Genomic DNA, 22,667 nt, shown 5'->3' on the forward strand with positions numbered 1-22,667 from the left:
GCCTCAGTGTCCTCCAACCACCCCACAAATGCCTGGGCTTGGCCACAGGGGCTCTGGGTTAAGGATGTTGGTGAAGTTTCCATGCTGCAGTGCTTGGAGAAGAGCCTTAAAATCCATGCTTCACTGGCAGTAGCTAAAAAAGATCACTAAAACCAAGTAGTAGTTGTACTTACAGAGTATAGAATAGTTGTAGTACAGAGTGTAGAGAAGAGGGAGCATTTGAGGACACGCAGAGGCTTCTCTGAGAAGGGGATATTTGAACTAGGTCTGGAGAAAGGCAAGATAACATCCTCGCCTTGTGGAGACAGAAACAAAGCATGAGCCCAAAGACTGAGGCATGAAATACTGAGGCATATTCAGGGTTTTCTAGAAGTATTCACATTTTCTTTTCTTTTTTTTTTTTCAAGATTTTATTGATTTATTTGAAAGAGAGAGACACAGTGAGAGAGGGAACACAAGCAGGGGGAGTGGGAGAGGAAGAAGCAGGCTTCCCGGGGAGAAGGGAGCCCCATGGGGGGCTCAATCCCAGGACCCTGGGATCATGACCTGAGCCTAAGGCAGACGCTTAGCGACTGAGCCACCCAGGCGCCCCACATTTTCTTTTTTAAATATAAAAGTGAAACAGCAAATTTCAAACAGTGCAGTAAAGAAAATATTTGTTTCAGACAACCTTCGGAGGCGAGAGGAGGTTTAGCTATTTGGGAGTAAGGGGGGAGGGGAGGGTTAGCCCTGAAAATCTGGCCCGAAGCTTTTTCTGATTTCATATGTTCTGAACTCTCAGATTGTCTCAAATTCTTTCCTTTTAAATGCATGGCTGTCGTGGCCGAGTGGGGGCAGGCAGGAGAGAGGAGAAAGCACTGGGGTTCCATTGAGCTGTAAGGCACCTCTCCTCTGTTTGGGGGGCCCTTTGATGCTGGGGGAGGGAGGGAGGAGAAGGTGGCTTCTTTTCTCTTCTCTAGGAATGAGCCTGCAGCAACTCTGGGGCTCCTCCCCACAGCGTCCGGAGCGCTGCCCACGCTGGCCCTGGCCCCTGGTTTCCCACGCTGGGCAAGCCGGGCCTGCGGGGCTCTTCCCTTGCATGTGCCCGAGGTCTCCAGAGGGACGACGAGGAGGCAAAGGCACATAAATGGCAGTCACTGGCACGGCGCACGGGCCTGCTACTCGCGACAAATCGTGCCCGAGTTCTTATTCAGCAGGTATATTGCGTTAAAAGGGTGTCGTGTGGGAAAGGGATTCGGGGTGGATTTCATGACCGTTACAGTTCAAGGGAAGGAGGCAAAGAAGAGTGAAGGCTCCATATGGTCGTCAGCAAATGTCAGTTTTCCGTCTTGCTTGTGTGTGTAAATCTGGCTTCCTGTCCTTGACCCTAAATTACTTGACCCTGTCGGGAGGCCGCGGGTGCTCCAGTCAAGCCCAGGGCTGCTGAGCAGCCGCCCAGGCTGGGGGCGGGGCCGGGAGCCGGCCGCCCTGACTCCAATTTAGGCTGGCGTGGGGGAGCGGTGGCAGCAAGAGGTCCTGTGAAAATCGTCTGGGCTGCCTCTGCTGGCCGTCCTCCAATAAGAACTGCTCACAGGCCTGTTCTCAGGCGGCCTCGTTCCAGAGGGTCTAACTGGGAACACAAAATGCCCTGCTTTTCTTCTTCTTTTTTTTCACCAACCTCAAAGAGATCCTTTTATGGACAGACCCATGCCTGCCTCTTTTTTAAAAATTCCTGTTGAGAAGCTGACCTCCCTTGACCTGGGTGAGGCAACAGGTGACCCCCTCAGAGAGTGGGTGGTTGTCAAAGCAGCTCTGTCTCTGGGGTCTCGGCGGAACTGAAGACAAATGGGGCTTTCAGCCTGAAAGGACACAGGCGGTGCCCCAGGACATGCCCTTGAATCGGGGTGGGGTAGCAGGGCACTGGGACTCTTGGCCTCACAAAGGAGTTGTGGCTGGTCTTAAAGCTTTGGAAACGCACTAGGCTTTACGTGATCACATTGGCAAACAGGAGAGCAGGATGTTTAACAACCCTTTGGGAAAAGTTCCAAATATACTCGATGCATTCAGCTTAAAAACTTACCCTCCATGCCCTTTCTTCTGCAGATCATTGTGGAGAAGAGATTCTGAGTTAGGTCAGGATTCTGAACATCACTGGCCAGATGAGAAATGATGGGCTAGGTTAAAGGGATTTTTCTTAAAAACCCATGTGTGGGATCTTTCAAATCTCTAAGAAAGGATTCACTTGATGTTAATTTACTGAGCCATAATTAAGCATCATAACGTGAACTGAAATGCAGTTCAAAATTGGCTTCAGCTACCACTCAAATGTTAACAACTTAATGTACAGATCTTTTTAGGAAAGGACTAATAGAATAGGATCTATATAACTGAAAGGCAAAGGTTCAGTTATTTTTGGTACAAATGCATTTGGTTCAGGTTTTAATGGCCTTTTTTAGCCATGTATTTAGATCTCTATATTTATTTTATACTTGGAGTGGTAAAAAGAAAGGAAGCTACAAAAATGCTCAGTTCTTTTTCTACTATTAAGAGACTTGGAATAGAGGAATCACTTGTCCCTTTGGCATATTTGTATTCTACTTTGTTTATTTTTTTATTTTATTATAGTCTCATCATATATATTATAAATATATATTATATATTTATATCATATATAAATTTGTAAATATATATAACATTAGCATTTAGCATTCATAGTGCCTTGCACTAAATTGATCATTTCCAGTTTGGTGTTATAAAGGCAGGAGAAGTCACAGTGACTATCACAAGTGATCTACAAGGCCTGGGGAGAAAATAGAAGTGGCACCACACAGAGTTCTCAGAGACTGTAGAATTTAGCATGTATTATTTCACTTGACCAACGACTGACATAGAAAGTATCATGACTTTGGGACTTTGAGCTAATCCAGATCCAGTCAGAAGTGGAGTCAAGCCTCAGTCACTGGACTCCTCCCTCCCCTTGGGTTCTTTTAGCCATTGGTAGGGAGCCTAAGGAAAGCCATTGGCAACTCAAAAAAAAAAAAAAAATAATAATAATAAAATTATTGAGTTCTCATGGTGCTTGCTCGCATCAGAAGAATTGAGCCCTGGTCTGAGTGGCTGGTTGGCTAAAGCTCTTTCACTAATGTATTTCTCAGGATCTGCATTTGTGAAATGGGGATACTTAAGACACAAGTTATCCCACAGCTATGTCTCAGGGATAGAATAATAATGATAGTCATTTACAAAAAGATCATTCTTTACTGTTTACAGAGTTCTTTTACACACAAAAGAACTCTGAAAGAAGACTACAATTGCACGCAATTGCTGAGCCTCTCTTCTTAAAAATTCAGTTATCCCACCAGCTAAAGAGATGGTTCATATTTGCCTCAAATATTTAACAGGAGTTTGGAAAGTCACTCACTGTCACTTGGATGGTCTTTTCTGAGCTAAAGAGATGCTGATTCAGAAAACTTGTATTGAGCGGGGCGCCTGGGTGGCTCAGTCGGTTAAGTGTCTGTCTTTGGCTTAGGTCATGAGCCTAGGGTCCTGGGATAGAGCCCTTCGTCGGGCTCCCTGCTCAGTGGAAAGCCTGCTTCTCCTTCTCCCTCTGCCCCTCCCCCTTCCCATTCATGTTCTCTCTATCTCAAATAAATAAATAAAAATTTTTTAAAAATCTATTGAGAATCTCTTATCTGCTGTGTATTGAGTTATGTTTAGAAAAGGTTAGCAAAACTGGATACTTTCCCTCAAAGAACTCATAGTCTAGATGGGGAAACAGACTTTAAAAATAAAATAAGGTCATTTTAACAAGTGCTAGAGAAGAAAATGAGACACAGCCTCAAGCTTAAGGCAGCCAGAGGAAGCTGTTCCAGGTAAGCAATGAAGACGGACGTGCCAGTAGAAATGGAGAGAAAAGATTAGAGATGCAAAAGATCTTTCTGAAGTAGATGAGACTCTCAGTATTTGAAAGTAGGAACTATTTGTTACTCGTTTCTGATCCCTAGCATGAAGCATATACCTGGGACGTAGAAGGTGCTCAGTAACAATGGGAAGTACTAGTTTTACCGTGAGAGAGACAATCTTGCAAATTATGAGCCCTTGAGCAAAAAGTTTCTTTTTTTATTATGGTTTAAACCCTAAGAATTAACATTTAACTTTGGTAGATGTAAGTGTGTGTGTGTGTGAGAGAAAAGGGAGAGAGAGGAGAGAAAGCCATCCAACCAACATCCACTAAGCAACTAGGAAGTTGAGAGGCATACATATAATCTACACGGACATGGAGATTTGAAGGAGGTCTGGACTTGACTTGCCCCCATGCTGATCTGTCCTACAGAAGCCCGAAGACATTATTCTAGACTGAGTACATTCAAGCTTGGGGAACCAGGGAGGAAACTTGCTTCCAAAGCAAGGTTAGGGGTTTACCAAAAAGGGATGACGTACTGGAGAAAGTATACTCTATGAGGACTTGGTGAGCCCAAGGCTACGGGAATAAGGCAACCGTTTGGAGCATTCAGCTCCAGGAAGGATACAAGGAAACTTACAAAGGATTTAATTGCTAGTGAGCTTTCCCTTTAAACCATGGATACATACAAATTTAATTTGGTCACTCCCATGCTGAAATTCCCTTTAATAATCTCAGTGTCAGCTGTCCTTCATCCCCTTGTTTGTTTCTTCTAAGGTACTTATTACCAATTGTCATTTTTTAAATGTTTTATTTGTTTTTTAACTATCTTCCCACCTAGACTATAAGCTCTAAGAAAGAATGTTTTTTACCGTCATATTTCTAGACTCTAACTTAGGAGGCACTTGATAAATATTTGTTGATAGTGGGGAATGAACTGCTACTCTCCTGTTTTATTCCATTTTCTGTAACTGATATTTTCATTATTCAAACATTTATTGAGGGTGTATCTACCATGTGGATTCAGGTCCTGGATGGGCACAGGAATACAAAGATGAATATATATATTTCCAGAATTAAATGAGACCTTCAGAAGACAGATGGAAGCAGATAAATAATAGTGTAACACACAGAAGAGGAGGTCTACCTTTTTCAAAATGAGCCAAGGAAGGTTTTACAAAAAAAGGAAATATTGGAACTGGACCTTGAAGGCAACTTAGATATCTGTAAGATGGACAGAGGGGGGATCACACAGGCACAACCCAGTGAGTTGTGTTTGGAATCTGATGGTTAGGACATAAAATGAGCATGGAAGCTTGGTAGGAAGTGAGGCTGGACAAATAGATGTGCAGGAGCTGGGAAATTAAGAATTCGCCTACCATGATAAAGACCTTGGGGTGTAATCCCAATGAATGAAGTATCTTTGAAGCAGTTAAAGCATGTGGGGAGATATTATTAGTTCATCCAGTGATAAACAGGCAAGAAACTGTAAAGGCCTGAACTAAGGCAATGGAGAGGCATGAACCAATTTAACATATACTTAAGAATAAACACCCATATAGTTTTGTAACTATATCTGGCAGGGTTCAATTGCAGAGAACAAATCCGCTATGGCCAGTTTAAGCAGAAAGATTTTTTTTTGTTCTATATTTTAAACAGGGTATAAATGGTTTGTAGAATGTTTGAAAGGGCTAAAGGATCAGATTATAGCCTGAACTTCCAGGAATAATTCTCATTGTCACAACAGAACTAGTCTGCCAAGAGAGTTGTTTCTCTTGCTCTGAGTTTAAAAAATCATATGATGATTCTGGAAGTTGCTAGAACAACCATGTTATCTGTTTTAGTGTGCACCAGCAAAATGTATGCCTAGTGTCCTGCTTCTCTTCCTTCTAAACTCAATTTTTAATCAAGCCTCACACAACTGCATCTGAATCACTGTCAGATCTAGCTTCAAGGGCTTCTGGGAAATGTCATTGTTTAATTTTCAAGCCTTTTTAGTACAGGAAGAACAGTAAAAGGAGATTGGAATAGATATTGAGCAAGCAAATATCCACAATTATATCCAGCACAGTGGACAATTAAATGCGGGGGTGGGGGGAAGAGTACAGTTTAAAAAATTATTCACTCAATTTAGCGGACTGAGAAACCAATAACTGAGCCAGGAATTAGAGGAAGGAGAAAAGCAGCTTTGGCATTCAGTTTTGGACATGCCGGGCAGTTGGATAGACCAGAAAGTAAAAAATTTGGAAGTCATTTTTTCATAAGCAATAGATAGAATTAGGGATTGAATAAGATCATACAACTAGATCATCATAGTAAAAAGAAAAGGGGGTCAATGACAGTACTTAAATAAAATAAGAGAGATTTAAGCAGGTTTACTAGCTGAGAGGATAGATCCAGCAGACAGGGAAATAGTTAGGATGCAGGAGAACAGACGGGACTCCCTGAAGCAAAATTCTTGAAGAGATAGTGGGGTTGACAGAATAATACCAAGGTGTCTTGTCCTAATCCCTGGAACTTTTGAACATGTTACCTTACATGGAAAAAGGGGCTTTGCAGATGTGATTAAAGATCTTGAGGGTAATGAGATTATCCTGGATTATCTGGATCAGCACAATGTAATCACAAGCGTCCTTATAAGACAGAGGCAGGAGGCTCAAAGTGAATAGTGGAAGACATGACTGTGGAAACAAGAGGTTGAACTGGTGCAAGGAAGGAGCCATGAACCAAGGGGTGCAGGAAGTCTCTAGACATTGAAATAGGCAAGGAAATGGATTCTCCCCCAGAGCCTTCCAAAGGAACCAGCCCTGCCCAAACCTGACTTTAGCCTAGTGAAATTGATTTCAGACCTTTTCCTTCAGAAATTTAAGAGAATAAATTTTGTGTTGTTTTAGGACCCTGGATTTGTGGTAATTTGTTACAGCAGCAATAGAAAATGAATACAGGCAGTAATAGTTGAATCAAAAAGCAAACATAGGGGTGCCTGGGTGGCTCAGTCGTTAAGCATCTGCCCTCAGCTCAGGTCATGATCCCAGGGTCCTGGGATTGAGCCCCACATCGGGCTCCCTGCTCTGTGGGAAGCTTGCTTCTCCCTCTCCCGCTCCCCCTGCTTGTGTTCCCTTTCTCACTGTGTCTCTCTCTGTCAAATAAATAAATAAAATCTTAAAAAAAAAAAAAAAAGAAACAATAGGGATTGGCTTTTTGAGAGAAAACAATAGTATGGCAAGAATTAAGATGAAAATAATGAGGAATAGAAATACCACGGGAAATTAGAAAGAGTCAAGATGGGAGATTTCCAAACAGCATTTGGATGTGAATGTGAATGTGAATGTGAACACTCTCATCCTCTATAGTGGAGCAATTTTCTTCATCAGTTCTCAGCAGTCGCAGAAAAGCCAAATTGCCAGATAGAGGCAAGATTTAAAATACGTAGGTGGAGAGTACTAAATAGTCTAGAAATTGAGGGTACTGGTGAAATTAGTTGAAGTGATAACAATGAAGTATAGCCTCGTCAGAAATTGATCAGTAGAGGACCAATTGAGAAAAAAATTGGTCATGGGAACTGAAGGTCCAATAAATTAAGGGAGCATCTGGTATACCAGCAGTATGAGAGTGAAATAGGTGACTGTAAAGGAAGTTGTGAAATTTGACAGGAAAGTCCAAAATAAAGAGCAATGAGATATTGTGAAAGATATTGTTGGGGCTTACTTAACAGCCAAGAGATCAAATCACCATCGTCTAAGCCAGTGGCTCTCAAACAAACAAGAATTTAGCATGAAGTTGGGAGGTTTTAATTAAGGCAACATAGGCATTTTATGAAATAGCCAAGGATGCTCATGAATCTCCACTGCCTTTCCCCACCTCTGCTCCTTATCCCTAGTTCCTTCATTTCAATACTTAAAGGGAACTTCAGCTCAATATAGCCGCTGTTCCTGAAGATTCCAAAAGGCCAAATGCTATCATTGAACTTCTGCCCATGCTGCTTCCCCAATCCCGCAGCCTGTTTCTTCTCCTACACATGATATTCAGGGTCAACCAGAAGTTTTTTCTCCTTCATGATTTCCTTGATAGTTCTGACTCGAAGAAGTGTGTTCCATGTATGAACATCTAACACAACTTAGTTGTGTTTTCCTCACAGATTGCCGTTTGCTACTCGTCATTGGTTCTCTATCTGTAAGTCTTGTGTCACAATAGTGGTCTCAAGACATCATTCTCTTCTACCCTATCAACTCCCTATTTTTTTTTTTTACTCTTTGATTTCAGAGACATAATAAAAGATATCAGTTGGAAAATCCTTCACATTTCTCCCTTGCCCTCACAGTCCTCCTTCATGCCTTCAAATCAGGGAGGAGGAGGTGCCTCTCCAAGTGTCAAAGACACACACCCTCTACTGGTGTCTTATTCTCTTCAGTTATTTCCTGAGCATCTGAATGTTCCAGCACTAACCCAGGCACTAAGTAGAGAGTGATAAACCACACAAAAGTGGTTCCTATCCTCAAGGAGGTGAAACTCTAGCAGAGAGCAGGTGTTTGTAATTACAAACAGGATGAGTAGTAAGTCATACAGGAATCCTCTAGTCCAGCCTTCTTGGTAGCTGCCATTGATTAACCCCTTACTGTCTTCCTTATATCTCCCAGCTTTTGTTTCCTACAACATCCCTACAGTCAGCCTTTGTATTTGCTATCTCATCTTAAAAGTAAGATCAAATTTCCTTTATCCCATATTTCCCTCCAAATACAGTCCTACGTTGTCCTCTATTCCACAGTAAAACTTCTAGAAAAAGTTGCTTATCATCACTGTATTCTTTTTCTTACTTCCCCCCGCACTTGGCTTCTGAAACACTTGCTTACCTCTACCACCAGCTTCCAGGAGCCTCTCCTGCCGAAAGCAATGGCTTTCACATGGGTGAACCATATGCATACTTTCAGTTTTGTTTCTTCTCTTGGCAGAATTTAATGTTCCATATCAGTCCTTGCTTCTCCAAATCTTCTTTGTTTGCTCCAGACACTCCACAATCTCCTCACTTCCTCACCTCTTCGGCTACTTTATTTCCATCTCCTTTGAGAATTCATCTTCAGCTGTTAGACCTCTAAGGTTCAGTTCTCCCTTCTTTTCACTTAGTATCTTCCACCTTGGCAATTTCATCCATTCTTAAGACCTAAAGTAACATCTCCAGATGAATGAATGCTCAGACCTCTTCTCTGAATTTCAGATTAGTCATACCTAACAGAACTTATGCAATTTCCTCTGGGAATATTTCTCAGAATCTTGGACTGGCTTAGAGTCCTTTACAGTGTGTTCCCATATCATATTGTATTTTTCTCCCAGTTTGTTGTGATTTTATTATCTGTCCTGTCCCAGAATGTACTCTGGGAGGCAGGAACCACAGAACTGTCTGTTCTTACCTGTCTTATTCATCACTTTATCTGCAATGTCCAGGAAAGTCACTGGTTTGTATTGACTAATTATTGAAAGTCTGAATTGATAAATATAATGATTTTAATTTAAGCTATTGTAGCTCTTATTTGTCTTAAACGACACAACTAAGAGTGTGCCTTTCATTTTTTGCAATGTAATAGTCCTTTAGTGACGGATACTTTGGGAAATACAATAAAAACAAATTACTAGAAAAGTGAAGCCAGCAATAACAAAAAAGACATACAAAATGCAAGCCCTGATTCTTCATTACTAAATTCCACAGACTTGATATGACTCTGTGGGATACTATGTTTACTCTACATTTCTGTAATTTTCCTGGTGCCGAATGGTGACAAATAGCTCACAGACCAGCACTAGACAACGGAACATACTTTGAATAACACTGGACTGGACGACAGTCATACTTCACAGTTTTTTTGCATCTTTCCCTTGTCATTTTATTTGCCGTAGAACATTAGAGAAAAATCCTTTTTGTTTTTGCAAAGCAAGTAAAGAGCCGATTCTCTAATTGTCACACTCGTTAATGAATTGAGCATTTCTCATAGTTCGGCCCTGAGGGTACAGATGTCACAGACGGCACTCTGAGGTGGCATGCGGAGCATCAGTGAGCATGTGGACAAGCAGAGACCCGCCGGGGCCTTTTGCCGTGTGACTATTACACGGTCCTCAGTAGAGTGATCACAGAGTCCGTGTCCATTATTGTGCAGCCTTATCCTGGCGTTATGTGCTTTAAAACCAGTCTTTCTGAAAATACTGCCTCCTTTCATTATCAGTACTGTTTCCAGAATCCCTCAAAGACTACAATTTTTATAACCTTTAGAAAATTTTTGCACTGTTTCTACTATGGTACAAGAACTGCAACTCCTTTCAGAATGCCAATTGTTTTTTTTTTTTTTTTTTGGTTGTTGTTTTCTGTTTTTTGTTTTTTAATCCTAGGACCAAATATCCACGGACATTTTAAGTTCAGCATGATGGTATCTACTGTTTTCCCACATATGTTTTAACAGTAAAACTATGGGGAAGTTTCAACCTCTTCTCCTCATCAACTTTGGAGTTTTTCTCTCTTTAACATTGGAAGATCTATAAAAAGCCCAGCTGCACACTGGAACCTCAGTTTATCTCCGACAGAAGTTGCTGAACAGAAAGCTTGTTAGGGTTGCCAGATTTAACAAATATAAGTACAGGACACCCAGTTAATTTGAATTTCAGATAAACAACAAAAAACCTTTTAGGATGGATGTGGGATGTGTCCCTTGCATGAGACATACTTACACTAAAAATTTATTCTGTGTTTGTCTGAAATTCAAATTTAATTGAGTGTCCTGTATTTTATCTGGCAACCCTGTCTTGTGTAAATTATTTTATGTAGATGAGCCCTTTTTCCTATGTTACTGCTGTGGGGTTTTTTGTTTTGTTTTGTTTTGTTTTTGCTTTTGGACTCTTTTCTTCACTATTAGAACACACTTTTTAAAAGGCTCTTGGCAATCCCCAGCTCATTATCAATGACATCATTAGCATCACCATAGCTCTAAATTATGTTAAAACAGGATTAGAACTACTGACAAATTGTAAAGACAAGAGGCTCCCAAGGAAGTTAGGATCAAATTATGATCAAGAAAGGAAAGGAAGGAAATGCCAAACTTAGCTTGTAGATAATGCTCAGTATAGTGAATGCTCTGTAATGGAGTCAGACACAGAATACCCCTGGGAGGCTGATGGGCACTCAGCCTTGCATTTCACAGATGGAGAAACTTGAACACAAAGGGAGTTAGTGACTTCTTGAGGGGGGCAGGAAGCAGCTGTGTAAAGGAATGGGGGTAGAGAAGCGAAAGAAAATCTTCTGAAACCCAGTCTTACCTGGCAGAGCATGGAGAAGGCAGGTATCACCGAAAGGTGGATATTTGATCAAAATATTTTTCTTTCTAGACAACTGACAAAGTTTTGTCTCTACAATCTCACCTTGTATAGGCACAAATCACGGAACCAACACATTCTAAAATTTGGAAGGGACATTAGAAAACATTTACCCCAATTCCTCCATCATATTGATAAAGGATTTGAAGCTAAGAGGTTGACTGCCTTTACCAAGTTGTAGAATTTGTAGGAGTCCACCTGGGTCCAGGCCTAAGGACTTCTCCATCTCAATGTTTTTATCCAGCTGCTTTTTAATTCATAACTGACCCATAAGCTATAGAAAAAAAGCCAGGTGAGTTTTCTCAACCAGTGAAAGTGACTCCAGTGAATTGGAGAATAAGAGGATTTAAAAATGTTCTCCTCTTTTCAGTAACTTCAGGAGCTGCCATTTAAGAATAAAGTCCCCTCTTCTGATTAAATGATAAATTATAAAAGAGATATAATTATGACACATACAAATATAAAACAAACATGTCAAAGATTTCACTTAGACTGCTGAGAAAGCTTTAAATTCTGCTAATCTTCATATTGCTTTGCTTTCTCTATAAAATTCCACTTATTTGCTTGACTTTTGCTGACATTTTTATGATGATGATATTGATAATTGTCCTATTTAGGAAGCCTGCAATATACTTATGGAAATTTAAAAAAAATGCATCCTCCAAAGGTAACACATGAGTTTTTTTAAGTGTATCTTTATAAACTCATTGATTTTAATACATTTTTGTATATCTATTCATTGCAATTATTATTTTTTTTGTGTGTTCAAATGTTTCCATCTTTGGCCAGTAGGATTTCCTTCAAGTTGGCTCTGGAGTCCCTTTGATACAATTCCAGGAGTCCTAGAAAGCTTTCATTCTTTTTGCTATGACATGTTCCAGTTTTATCTGGGACCTCCTGTTCCAAACCTGGAATCAGACATTTTTTCACACCCTAGTTTCTTTAAGAGGAAAATAGTATGTAGATCACAGTCTATGTGCCAAGGGAGCACATATTAGGATAATATTAACAATATTGGAGAGCCAATCCATTATTCTAATAACTGGGAAAGAATGGAAAAGAATCAGTAATATTGCTTTCCATAAACAAGTTGTACCTCAGAGTAACCAAATAAAGGAATGTTCTTTATAGATTTTCAACTAATAAATGCAGAAAGAATGGTAGAACTAGAATGCTACCATTTTGCAACCCTTAATGAAATAATGGACTTAGACGATTATAATCCAGGGCTGCTAAAATTATTAAGTAGAAAGTTGATGAACAATTTATAAGAGATGGATTAAGCTAATAATACCAATTATTGATCAGTTGATTGATTATAATGATGACACAAAAAAAGAGGCAACCAAAAGTATGTATGATTTAATAGGAAGTACAGAGCACCACCTATAGAATGTCCTTGCCAAAAACAAAAACAAAAATAAAAAAGTAAAACCTAATCCAGCCTCTAGATCTAACTAACATTTTGCTAGTATGCTGGAGACAAAGGAATGTGTCTAATGACACGACGGGCACAATTCTACAACCTGGTTCCTTTAATAAAAACTTTCAAGAACTAGAAAAGGAGGGTGGGGGAACTTAAAGACTAAGAGGAACTTATAAGACATATCAACCAAATGAGTGTGTGGACCTTGTTTGATCCCTGATTTGAACTAAGCAGCTATACAAAATATTATAAGATAATCAGGGAAGTGTGAATACTTTGATGATATTAAAGAATTATGGACTTGGTTATCTTTTTAAAAGTGAAACAGTAGATATGGAACAAGGTTGAACATGTGCTGATAGTGGGTTCAAGGACGTCACACCCTACATGTTGTAATCTTTCAATTTAGTATGTGCTTGAAATTTTCCATAGTGAAATATTAAGAAAATGTAAAATGCATGTACTCTTTCATTTAGCAATTGTACTTCAAGGAGTTTATCCTGGAGATATATTTGCCTTTGTGCTAAACAACATGTATTTGTGAATATTCATTGTAGCAGTATCACTATATCGAAGAATTAAAGTATCTAAATGTCCATCATTAAGGAACTCCTTACATAAATTAAGGCATCTCCATACATTGGAGTACCATGCAGTCATTAAAAAAAAGAGTGAAGCAGCTTTAGATGTAAAATTAGGAATGATCTCCAAGACATGATATTAGGTGAAAAAAGCAAGGAAAAAAACAATTTATATACCTATGTAGCGTTGACTCTGAACATAAATAAAGGAGCACATAGTCCCAGGTACCACTGCAGGACATTTTGTTGTCGTGAAGAAAGCTGGTGTGAGAACTAAGCTAATAATACAAGGGCAGAACTGAGATAAGGTCAAAGAAATGGAGCTATTTTATTTTTTTAAATCAACTTGGTTTGGGTTTTCTGTATTTGCAACTCCAAATAGCCTAAAGGGGGGGTGCCTGGGTGGCTCAGTCGGTTAAGCATCTGCCTTCAGCTCAGGTCATAATCTCAGGGTCCTGGGATTGAGCCCCGAGTCGGGCTCCCTGCTTGGCAGGGAGTATGTTTCTCCCTCTCCCTCTGCTCCTCCCCCTGCTTGTTCTCTCTCTCTAATAAATAAATAAAATCTTAAAAAAAGAACCCAACAACAAATAGCCTAATGGATGCATCATTTAAAAGGCTGGTCCTGGGGCACCTGAGTGGCTCAGTCGGTTAAGTGTCCACCTCTTGATTTCAGCTCAGGTCATGGTCTCATGGTCAGGGTCCTGGGATCAAACCCAGCCCCTTTGGTCTCCCTGGTCAGTGGGGAGTCGGTTTCTCCCTCTGCCCCTCCCCCGGCTCATTCTTGCACATGCACTCTCTCTCTCTCTCTCTCTCTCTCATATAAATAAATAAAATCTCTAAGCGGCTGGTCCTGCATCACCAGGAGAAGATCACAAGAAGGTATCGGGGCTGGGATGTGGCAGACATAGATCATCTCTTCCAAAAAGTGACAAGAGAGATATTAAAACCATATAGTTGATAGCAGAGCACACTTTAGAGAACTGCATTTTTGAAAACTTCTTTAAAATGTTGCCAGCAAAACCCCTAAAACAAATCTACTATATTCAAATGAGGTAGCTAAGATTTCTCTTTGATTTTCTGCTCCAAAATGTTCTTATTCTCCCAAATGTCCAGGAGCGCATTCTGATATCTGTAATACATAGAGTGTTGGTCAGAACTGTAAACTTTTTTCTGAAACATGAAATAAGCAAAACTTCTCTACTTTGGTGTTTGATCTAAACATGAACCCAATCTGGCTGTGTGTTCATGATTTACAAACCATAAGGAATTCTGGGCCAAGTTTCAGGTGAAACTTATTTTTTCCCCCCGATTTCAAATTGGGCAAAAATCAATGTTCCAAGTCCATTAAAAGTAAAGGTTATTAAGGTCAACTGACAGGAATTCAGATATAAGATTTTCCAGCTCCTTAATAAGCACCAAGCTACATAGAAAAAGGCTCTGTTATTCACATCATTGGTAGCTATGATTCTCCACGGACAAAAGGGCTTTGCTTGATTTGTGTTTGTAAGTTAAATGTTATAGTAATAAGCTAGAACAGGTAACTTATCCAAAACTTAGAAAGTTTAGGGCAAAAGGGTCTCAAGATCAAATTATCAAAGCAGACTTTAAGGTACTCTTTTTAGGTGGTTTAAACACAGTCGTTATTTATGGAGTTGTAGACTTCTTATTTAGTCTATTAAGAAGTAAAAATTGGGGCCCCTAGGTGGCTCAGTCAGTAGAGCATCCGACTCTTGATCTCAGAGTCTTGAGTTCAAGTCCCACACTGGGCACAGAGCCTACTTAAAAAATCTCTTATTTGGCTTATCTGCTCTCAAGGGTAATAAGGGAATCTCAAATAACAATTTTTCCAAGAGTTCACCTAGGCCGTTAAAGTCTCTGAATTGAAATTACTCTTTCCTTAACCAGACTCGTAGTCATAAAGGACCCAGTTCTATGCTGCTCAGCTGAAGAGAGAGGTAAATACATTTATCTCTAATTGTAGAAGGTGAGGAGTGAAGGTTCTAAAGAAGACTGCGTCACAGATGAAAGGCTCAGATTCCTAACCCAGCAGAGAGTCTTTCCCACTCCAACAGAGTGAGTTGTCCTGAGAAATAGGTGCTTGCCCAGGTCAAATAACCAACATACATGAGTGATGTATATCTACCTACATGGCCACTATCTAAAGAAATAAAGTAGTACAGTCAGGAGCAAGTTTCTTTTAATCCATGCTTCTCAAAATGTATAGTCCATGAGAAACTTCTGAAAACCTTGTTAAAAATGCCACCCCCCTTGGGCACCTGGGTGGCTCAGTCGTTAAGCGTCTGCCTTCGGCTCAGGTCATGATCCCAGGGTCCTGGGATCGAGTCCCACATCGGGCTCCCTGTTCAGCGGGAAGCCTGCTTCGCCCTCTCCCACTCCCCCTGCTTGTGTTCCTGCTCTCGCTATCTCTCTCTCTGTCAAATAAATAAATAAAATCTTTAAAAAAAATAAAAAATAAAAAAAAATGCCACCCCCCATGTTAGCACCTCTGGAGTCTGAGCTGGGTCTAGGGTGCGACCTAAAACACCACACTTTTAATAGCTTCTCAGGTGATTCCAATACTAGTGAGCTGGGTCTCTCTCTTTGAGAAATACTACTTTAGACCAGGCAGCTCTAGTTCCAGCTGAATTCTGGAATAGGAAATGCTGTGCCACTTGGCATTATCCTGTCCTGAATTCCAACACTCTCGGCACCCCCTTTCTCTGAATTTAGTATCCTAAGAATAGAGACAGACAAACCTGGGTTTATGGCCTGGCTCAATCTGCACTAGCTATGTGATCTAGCATAAACTACTTAACATTCAACTGTCCATTTATTCACTCAACAAATACGAATGAAGGTCTTGGGCATCAAATTTTAAACAAACCGTTATACAGTTTGCCATAAATGGAGACACCAAACAAACATATAGACAAAGAAACTAATAAGTAAATTTCAGAGATTCCTGAGCAAAGCTTAAAAGAAAAATAAAACAGAATCGCAAGATGGAGAATGACCCAGGGAGGGGACAGGGAGGGGCGGGCTGCTTTATTGGACAGACAAATGAGGCCTCTTTGGTGGGGTTGAGTAGAGACCCAAGTGATGTGAAGAAGTCAGCCATGCAAAGATTTGGGGGAAGGGCAGCAGGACTGCAAACCCCAAAATAAGCTTGGACAGCCAAGGGACAGAAAGACAGGAGAAGGGCTGGCAAAAGGGAGGGTGGAAAGAGAAAAATCAGGTCAGAGAGAAGGATGAACCAGATTATTCAGGGCCTTGGAACAGGGTAAAGTGCTTAGATTTTTTTCTAATTAGGATGGAGAGCCATTCAACAAGTTTAAGCAAGACACAGACTCTTGTTGTGAAGTGGTTGGGTAACTACTTCATAGGGGTGAATTTAGAGTGCTTGGCTCTTAGTAAGGGTTCAGTGAACGGCAGCTGTTGCCATTTCTTTCCTGGGTAAGAAAAATGCTCCCACCTCATCATTCATTACTCATCAGCACCATATTCCCCCCACAGGGCATCTCACGGGCTCTGTATGTTAGGGTCAACTGGGGAGCCTGAGAAGGCTACTTCTGCAGCCGTGTGTGGATGGGAAGCTCCTGGAGAATGTCTGAAGGGTAAAGAAGGCTTCCCACAGGCCTGACAATGTCCCTGTTCTATCAGAGTGGAAGGGACCACAAGGATCATTAGTTTTCAATAGGGAACAAAACCAAACCCCAAAAAACATCTAAGGGTCTAATAGCAACTCCAGAGAGGAAAATGTGAGTTGAGTAAGTATTTTGGGTAGGATGACAGCTCATACACTCCTGCTGGCCCTCGAGAGATCTAATTAACCCCACATACGGGTCTGGCAACAGCAGCATGGTTTCCCTGATCTTCCTCCCTGAACCAAATTAATAATGTCATGGGTTTATCTTCTGTGAAAACACATGACTGTTTCTAATATTATCTCATGTTGTTATTTTAAATAAGAATTAAATACGATTGGTCCAGAAGAATCACTTGTGGTTCAAGTAGTCTACCCTTGGCCAACAAATATTTTTTGAGGGCCCATCACCAGCCAGGCATTAAATTTATTTAGAACAGTGGTTTTAAACTTTAATAAATTTCTTTTTTTTTTAAGGCAGAGGCAACTTTCTTCAAACAAAATCCATCAAGGCAATCCAACATGGACCAACATGAAGCCCCTTTGGCGAAAGCAATGATGGGTACTAGGCCTGAGATAGGTCTCTCAGATTGGCCATTATTTTTCAAGGGGATCCCTTAAGTATTTGGAGAACCTTGAAAATATTTGCAAATTAGCGCCCTGGGTGAAAAGATTCAATAGTCTTCAGATACCAATAAAAAATAAATTAAAAAAAAAAACCACACAGGACTAATGGCCTAAATGTTAATTCCTCCTTCTTTTGTCTATAAAAGATATTTTTGGGATTGTGAATTACATTTCAAACCCTTTATAGTTTTAATACTTAATGTGCCTTTTTAGTCAAAGTTCCTACAATCTCCTACTTACATAGCTGTCCAGAACCTTCTGTCTGCAAGAAGCCCCATCCCCATTCGATCATTCATCACTACTGCATTCCACTAATAGCATCTAGAACATAAAGGACCAAAAGTCCCACCAGCTGCAAGGTGCAAGTCCCCTTCACAAATATGCACGAGAGGTAGTCAACCAGCTCCTAATACACCCCCAAAGTTGGAACATTTGAGGTTCGACTGACTGCAGTGCATTTGAGATAAACTGAGACACATTAAAAATTTTAAGAATTTATTTAAGCAAAAATCATTTTGAATCAGGTAGTACGAAACCAGAAGTATTTAGAAGCATTCCACTGACAGGAGCTAGGGGAGAGACTTTTATAGAGAAGAGGATAAAGCGAAGCAAGGAGATGATTTGCCTGCCTATAGCTTAAGTGTTCACCTTATTTGAAAAAGCCTACATGGCCATTTGTGAGTGGTTGTCCTTATGTTTCCATTTCTTAACCTTACGGTGTTTACAGGCTTAGGTTTTGGTTTGCTTACATAGGCTGCTAAAGCATTAGACCCACTTCAGTCTAAAGGCCTCCTTGTTTAATTAATTTAACAAGTAGGAGCAGAGAGAGGTGAAGAGTGCTGTAATTTGAAAAAGTCCTTGCTCTCTCACTTGCCAATAATAGGACCTGATGCAGGTAACTTAATTTCTCCATGTTAGCTCTTTTCTATTCCATAGAAGAGGATTGATAAAGAGTAACCTTTCTTACCCACCAGTGGTAGGTAGTTTGTACTCAAGAAATACCAGCTTCCCCTTTTCACTCTTTGCAGTCCTATAGCACAGGTCTTCCTTCAGGAAGCCTGCAGGGATGAGGCAAGATGGGGAGAGCTATTGTCACCTACAGGTACCCACTGTTTTCCCACGCATGTGGCCGCTGTTGAGCCAAGAAAATACAAATTCATTCAAAGTCTTTATGAAATTCAAGGTAGCCTTTTTTAAAAAGAAAAAAAATACTTTATTTAAAAAATAAATTCATCTCCATGATGCAAATGACCCCCAAGTAGGTTGATAGTAAGAGGTCCTCTGGGTTCTGAAGAGTGGGAACAGCTTTGGGATTGACCAGGCTGGAACGAAAGTGCAGTGGCAATGCTCTGAGCCTCCCTTGAAATCCTGCGGAGCCACGCCCTTCTGTAGCCGCCTCTTGCCATCCCTCACCTCAGTAATGCTTATCGGCGGATGATGAGCACAGTAACGTGGCTTTTCTTCACCTGCCTGCGGGGTTTCCTGGCTTGCCCAGCCCTCCCCTCCCCTGTCCTCGCCCCTCCCGCGTGTCGCCGGAGTGCGGGGCACATTCCAGGAGCGGCGCAGGTGGGCCACGCAGTCCCAGGCTCCGTGGTGGCGCTGGCCCCCGCCCGCAGGAGGCGGCGCAGCGGCTGCGTCCGATTGCTAATGAGCTTTCTGGAGGCGCCTTCTGGTCAGCGACGTTTGTTTTTACAGACCGCCCTTGCAGACTTGACGCTTGTTTTCCTTGCCTCCGAGGCGCTCGGAAGTTTTTCCTCTCTGGGCCTGGCTGTCTCCTTTTCTTTTGAGACTGTGTGGGAGCTAAATTTAAACTTGATTAACAACATTTAGTCCAAGGAGGGTCAGGATTCTATTTTCATGTTAAACGCTGTTCTTTCTGGTTCTGTTTTGTTTTGTTTTGAGACACAATAGGCCCTCACAATGAGAGCCCTCCTCATTTTGTTGCTATGGTGTGAGAAACCCAAAGTAGCCCTTTGATTCCGATCAGAGATGGAAGAAGGGAACTAATACCCCTTTTGTGAGCATATAGTCTACTATTGACAGATAGATTTGATAAACCTCACAAGTAGTATCGGCAATAACATTTTGACTCTTGTGAATAACTTCTACTTAACATCTGGGACCCAGCTTGAAGTCAGCTGCTCAGGGAGACTCCCTGACTCCAGACATATCAGATCCACCCAGGGATGTTTTCCTTCTAGCATTTTCTAAGTCCTGATTAAACCATTATTCATCCTCTGCCTTGTCTACTAGACTATAAACTCCATGAGAGGAGGCTCAGCTTCCCTGGTTACCTCCCGAGGGGCCTGAATAGAAGCCCGGACCGTGGCCACACCACATAAGATAGTAGCTCTTGGTCCAAATGGTCAGTAGAATGGTCAGGGCTAGGTCGATGACAGCCAGGTTCTCTCATTGTGTCCCCACTTCCAACTCAGAACCAACCAGAGAAAGTAAAATATGCTCCCCAAACCTATCACATGGGATGCCCCACTCCTATATGTGCACCTCCGGCTGCCGCATACCAGCAGCCTCTAATCAGAGCATACCTGAAGCCTTCCCCTTTTTTTCACGGTGATCGTTTCCCACTCCCCTGCATGCCTTAGTCTTCTGTGTTAAGTGTTAAATGCTGTAGCAAACTCGAAACAAATGGCCTTTGTTTGTTCTCATTTGGATTGTCTTTATTTTTATACCTTATCATCCTTGTACTCTAGCACAGAGCAGGCACTCAGGAAAGATTAATTGAATGAATGAATGAATACACATCAATTCATTACTAGAGTTAGATCTTCCTGAACAGGAAATTCAGGAGACAAGAGGACTTGGGTTTTCACCTTGGGCTTAGATTTGCACCTGACTTCTGTCTAGGTACCATTTTCTTCAAGCTGTAAAGCAGCAAGCTTGAACTAGATGATTCCCCTGTTTCAAAAATCTCTGGATTCCCATGTTTCAAAGATCCTGCATAAAACGTCTGTCTACAATCATGAGCTCAGTACAAGCCCTTAAATTTCCCCTCATTATGCTTAAGGAAGAAATGAACTCAGTGCTTTTTCTGATAATCCACTTCTGCTGAATAATGGAAGGAAAGAATAACTAAAAAAAATGAGTTTATTCCTCCTGAAATTATGCCTCGGTGAGCAGGATGTGTGCAAGGAAATAAAAAGATTATTCTTATTGTATTTTATTTGTTTGCTAAAGATCCTGGGGAAATGATCATGCTTTCTGCTTTCATGCTGGAAGGACATGCTGTTAAACTTTGCACCTTTGCTTTCCTTTAACTTACTCTGCTTGGCTAGGATGCTCCCTCCTCTATTCCAACAATGCAAACTCTGCCGTCTTTAAGGCCAGCCTCACATTCTATATTCTACATGAACTCTTGCCCAATTATTCTTGTTCCTGATAATCCTCTTTCTAAACTCCTGTAAAATATCACTTAAAGTTCACATACAGTCTTTCCAGTTGGATTATAAATAGCTTGAAGGAGGGAATTACATCTTCTGAGCCTTCTACGTTTGACCCAATGCCTTGAGGAAGTGCAAAAGAAAAGTCTAAGCATCACTGGATGAACAAATGCTCTGCACCAGCTTTTGTTATGTCTTAATTTCTGCTACAATTTTTGGGCCATGGTTATGACTCCATTGAACAGGACAGACTGAATTTCAGAGAGGGTAAGTTCTCCAAGGTTACATGAGCAGCAATGCTACATCTCAAAGGCAGGTGTCCTGACTCCTGGTCCAGTTCTCTTTTGATATCACTACAAAGCCCAACCTGTGTGTTATAATTACTAAATCAGTTCTTGGGTGCTCACTGACAAATCTGGCTCAAATTTCTAAAATGGCAGCAAATACGGACTGGAGGACAATTTCCAAAGTTTCAAGTTATATTTTCACATTCATTTGAAATTTTCAATTAATCATAGCACGTTTTTAAAAATTTCTCCTAGAGCTTTGGAACTCACAGGCTTATGCCCATTTGCATAGTAGTAATAGTCTTCGTCATTATGCACTGAATAACTTAAATATTTTGAAACTTTGTAATGGTATAAGGTGAAAAATTAAAAACCCAAATTGACAAATCAGAAGCAATTTCATTGCAGTGGAAGTTGAGTGCAAAAATTAATCTATTAGATACTAGAAGACATTGTCACCTGTTAGGTTTTCTCTCTTTTCATTTCTTTAACAGAGATGTGAAGATAAACTAAAAGAAGATCAAGAGGAGAACAGATTAAAAGTAGCATGCCGTTCAGCATGGTAATTATTGTTGAAAGCATATTTACCAGGCTGGGGTGTGGAATTGGAATAATGTATGTATCATTACTGGACAGATCTTAACCAAAGCAATAATTCTAGCACTAGAATGCAAAATTTAAGGACCTGAGGAATTTAGAGGCAAATAAGAATAGAATCCAGAAATTCTTAAAATGATAAAAAATGAGACTGGAAGCCAGACTAAAGCAATTGGGATTATTTGGCCTATAGAATAAAACTTCACAATTTTGAATAAATAATGGCTTCCAAGAGTATCAATGATAATAAATTAGACAAATGAGAGTGACTTTCTACTTCCACGGAAGATTGTAAAACACAAAAGAAATGGGCATACACATGGGACATCTGGGTGGCTTAGTGGGTTAAGCATCCCACTTGTTGATTTCAGCTCAGGTCATGATCTTGGGGTCCTGGGCTGGAGCCTCGTGTTGGGCTCTGTGTTCAGTGGGGAATCTGCTTGAGGATTCTCTCCCTCTCCCTGTACCCCTCCCCCCTGCTTGCTCTCTCTCTCTTTCTCTGTCTATCTTGAGTAAGGGGATAAATCTTCAAAAAAAAAAGGGAAAAAAGAAATGGGCATACATGTAACTATGTCTTTCCCTGACTGTACTTCCTAATGCTTTACATGTACTTTTCCTGGAGTACTCATCACTTTCTCCTTGTCTCCTTACCTGTTTTCTTCTCTTATCTCCAGAAGCTGTGTTTTATTCATCTTAAATTCCTTGCACTTATAGAGGGTATCTCTATCTGGGGATAAAGGGTATCTCTATTTTGTCTGTCTGTTCTTTTCGTCTTTGATTTTCCTCTGGGGAGCCACTCCTCCCCCACTCCTGGTCCCAAGGGTGGGATGACCTCACAGCACTAGCCAATCAGAGGATTCCCTCCATCTGGCCAC

General features: G+C 40.9%; 1 long non-coding RNA gene across 1 annotated transcript in view; it reads left to right on the forward strand.

Annotated features, from left to right (window-relative positions):
- Nucleotides 1-998: 998 nt before the first annotated feature.
- LOC116634522 overlaps nt 999-22,667 on the forward strand; it is a 41,543-nt gene continuing 19,874 nt past the window's right edge. The window contains exon 1 of the long non-coding RNA XR_004299990.1: nt 999-1,196. This is a non-coding gene — a long non-coding RNA (uncharacterized LOC116634522). The remainder of the gene's footprint in view (nt 1,197-22,667) is intronic.

This window comes from Phoca vitulina, unplaced genomic scaffold (assembly GCF_004348235.1).
Source record: "Phoca vitulina isolate PV1807 unplaced genomic scaffold, GSC_HSeal_1.0 scaffold9, whole genome shotgun sequence".
Taxonomy (NCBI): domain Eukaryota; kingdom Metazoa; phylum Chordata; class Mammalia; order Carnivora; family Phocidae; genus Phoca; species Phoca vitulina.